This window comes from Strigops habroptila, chromosome 9, assembly GCF_004027225.2.
Source record: "Strigops habroptila isolate Jane chromosome 9, bStrHab1.2.pri, whole genome shotgun sequence".
Taxonomy (NCBI): domain Eukaryota; kingdom Metazoa; phylum Chordata; class Aves; order Psittaciformes; family Psittacidae; genus Strigops; species Strigops habroptila.
In genome coordinates, this window is record NC_044285.2 from 30,067,767 (window position 1) to 30,071,810 (window position 4,044).

A 4,044-nucleotide genomic window follows, 5' to 3' on the forward strand; every position below is an offset into this window, starting at 1 on the left:
TCTGGCATCTCTTAGACAGAGGAGGAAGAGCCCTTAGTGCTACCACAAGACTTGGCTCTCTTACAGGAACTTTGTGGCTACCACAAACCATGAGTAATCAAGGTAAGTTTCTCCAGCCCTCAAGACCACATCCAAGCCTAGCTGATGGAGATTAAATACTCCCAGGATAGTTTTGAAGCATCAACTGAGACTTCAAGTTATTATTTTCTGACCTTTGAAAGGTATTTTAGTCCATACTGCAGGGACCTTACTTTTGAGATCTCACATGGATATCTAGAATTTTAGTTGCCCTTAGACTGCTCATACATGAATAATAGCAACCAGTACATGGTGTTGGGCTGTTCCTGTTTTAAGAAGTCTATTTTTGCGTTGAATTCCTCCTGCTATAATCTAGAGCATCACTCACGACAACAGCTGTGTGTGCATGCCAGCAGAGGAGGTTTTTTGCTGGTCTCCACAACTGGGGAAAAAATCGTAGAATCTTAGGAAAATTCACATTGGAAGACATTTCAGGACATCATCTGGTCCAACCTCCTGCTCAAAGCACAGTCAGCTAAGGAAAATTGGTGTAAGCAACACATGTTGGCCATGGTAAGACTTTGGCACAGGTTGCCCAGAGAAGCTGTGGCTGCCCCATCCCTGGCAGTGTTCAAGGCCAGGCTGGACAGGGCTTGGAGCAACCTGGTCTAGTGGAAGGTGCCCCTGCCCATGGCAGGGGTTTGGAACCAGATGATCTTTAAAGTCTCTTCTAATCCAAACCAGTCTGTGATTCTATGATACTTGCACTGAATTTCTGCTTACATCTAAGGTTCCTCCAAGGCACCTCTTCCATTCCCTATTTACATGCTTGTAGACACAAGAGTGTTGGCAAAAGAAAGGGGAAGTGCTCAGAGGGAGTCCCAAGGCACAGCCATTCACTTAACTAAAAGCCCCAAGGACCTGGTCCACCGTCTTCTCGCTGAAAGGCAATACTCCATCCGAGAATATCACCAAGGTGACCATGCTCAGAGGTGGAATGAGACACAGGAGCTGGCTAACTCAAGAACATTGGTTGCCTGGAGGCTGAGAGGAGAAGAGGCCCTAATACTTGCTCTTCCTCCTTTCCAAACTGACTCAGCTTTCTGGCATGAACTGCTTTGGATATAAGAGGCATGAAACAGAATCAGAGACACAAGCATATCCGGAGACAGAAATTACTCAGGATTTTAAATGGCTCATATTGAAGAACATTCCAACGTTTACAGATTTAAGTAGCACTAACAATAGTCACAGGCAATGGAAACCATGCTTCTCTTGAGGCCTATTCATCCATGAGCAACAGCGATACAGACTTCCACAAGAGCAAAATCTCATCCACTCTGAGATGCCTTCTCCAAAGACTGCCTCCTCCACTCAGAGGTCTCTTCTGACACTGCCAGCAGCCTGAAAGAGGCTTGGGCACGAGGTCCTTTATTGGAGAAGTTTTTCCAAGATCTAAATATCAAATGAAATCTCTCCCTTTTTAGCCACACCACACTCCAAGTTCTTCTTACAAAAGTAGGGAAAACAGCCATAGTCGGGGTCAGACAGGAAAGAAAGCACAAGGTAAGGAATTACAAGGGTGTAGCCACATTAACAGTGAGTTACTAAGAGCAGAGCAAGAGATACAGAAACTAAAAAGCACCCTAAATGCAGAGGTCTGTGGACACTGTAACCCTTCCCACCCCTCCAGATGTGCTGATCCACACCATATAGGCTCATGCAAATCCTGGGCAAAGCAGGCACCTGTGCACCAGAGCAAGGCCTGCTTCTAGCTACCAAACAGCAACAACCAAGATCTCCACCAGTCAAATCCCTCCCGGACTATAGAGAGTGCTGCACCAGACAGACTCCAAAGCCTTGCATGATCTGTGCCCCTTACGGTTTGGCTGCAACAGTAAGGGCTGGCTAGCTCACCTCACCAGCTAGCCCGGCAGAGACATCAAGGGAGGCAGTAGAAGTCTTCCTTCATCCCAGCCAGTATCAAAAGCCAACTGACCCATAAGAGAGGAGAGTAATCCTACCATCTGGGTAGTGCATGATGGCAGAGTTAAAGACACAAGGACTATTCACCAGCAGCACAGGATGGTTTTGAACAGGGGATGCTGTCATGGTGTGGAGGCTTTGACCAGGGAAGAAGGCAGCTCACGTAGTCCAGCTTTAGACAACATTTTCTTTGGCAGGGTAGGGATAGTGTTATCAATAGCTGGCATTAACTAGCTGGAACTGTCTTGATATCTGCTCTGTTCAGGAGGAAAGGGAAATCTGCACTAAGAGAATCAGTCTCTGTGGATACATCCATCAATTTAGGAGACATAAAAACATCTTGTGAAACCTGTAAGCAATTATCTTTTAATGCATCACTCCATTATAAGGCTTTTTATTTCTTTCTTAAAATATATAAGCTCCCACCTCCCTTAACCTGCTGGAACACCTACCTGAACTCTGGCTCACTCCAGGAGCGGATGGCTTTGAGGCAAATCCTTTCTTATGGTGATCAAGGTTAAAATATGGCTGTCACTATATTACTAAAGAGTAATCTCTCAAAATGGAAGTACAGCAGCTTGGGAATATCTCACTAATAATTAGCTAAGCCTTCTCCTCCCATTACCTTGCCCAACTAGCCAGAGTAAAAGCAGGCTTAATATTAGGTCCATGCTACAGTGCCCTTGAACTGAATGGGATTGCAGATTTAAGCTCTGCTAGCAACGCAGAAGGATCCATTCTGAAGGTGCAAGCTGGAGCAAGAATTTAGGGATGCGCAGTGCAGCTCCAGTACACTCATGTCTTTTGAGGAAAGTCCATGCCATCTCCATTTATCCCACCCAATACCCATACATCCAAGGGAGCTGGCTACACTTACATTGCAATGGCTGGGATGGAGGACCATATAAGGGAAGAGACCATTCCCAGTGCTGAAAGGCAGAAATGCAGCATGTCAAGGGAGACATGTCCCAGTAACACACTGCTTCACAGGGGCACTGGGTGCTGCAGACCTGCCCTGAGGCTGCAGGCACATAAGCACAGGGCTTGCAGTTCGAAAGGTCCTGACTGCTCGTGTGCAGGCACCAGCTTTGGCATGGAGCAGATCCTGTTTTCCCCCACACATAAGCCAACACTGAGCACAGCAGAATCCTTTGCACCAGCCCTGCCTGAGGTGGCCTCTGCAAGGTGACATCCACACTGCTTTGAAGCCCCCTCATGCTGCCAGGAGAAGCAGCCAGCCTACAATCACTAAGCAGGCAAGTGGATCATATAGGCAGGAGACCAGAACAAAACACACTTTGGCTGCACAGAGGTCCAACCCCTCCACTGAAAACTGCTGGTCCCACTCACTGCCAAAGAGCACCACCGTGACACCCCCCTTCCAAAGAGCTGAGAGAAGGGGGTCTCTTCTCCCATCACCCCTTCCTCTCCCAAAGCACCCAAGGCCACCTCAATAGCCCTGCAGACCCAAGTCCTGCCCCGCTTTCCTGGTGTTGTGGTGTTCTCACTCTCCACCCCCATCAGGCCAGCTGCCCCTTCTCGCCACCAGCCTGCTCCTTGCAACCGTAGCAGCATCAGAGCTGGCTGCTGCCTGGTACTTTATTTACCCATCTCCATGGCAACTCACCTACAGCTTAACTCAGAGACCCCTATCTCGCCTCAGCCATAAATCAGCCACCTGCCTGCGTCCTGGGTTGGAGATGGGGGTCACTGCTCACCCTGAGTGATGCTGGGAGCCCTGCTGCCACCATCCCATCCTCCCATGCTGGCAGCAGGCACAGCAGAGCTGCTGTTTGCCCTCTGTAGCACTAGGTTTGCACCCCTCAGGCAATGAGCTGGTGCCCTTCCTCCTTTGGGCAGGGAGCAGAGCCCTGGACCAGCCCCCAGCAAATAGCCATAGCACTGGGCTGAGGCAGAAAGGCATCTCCTTTCCCCATGGTAAGGCATCCTCTTCCCCTCCTTGTCCATGGTGAAGTTCTCAAAGCCTGACAGGAGGGAGCAGAGAGCCACCTAAAAAGCTGTGCTGCCCCTGCTATCCAG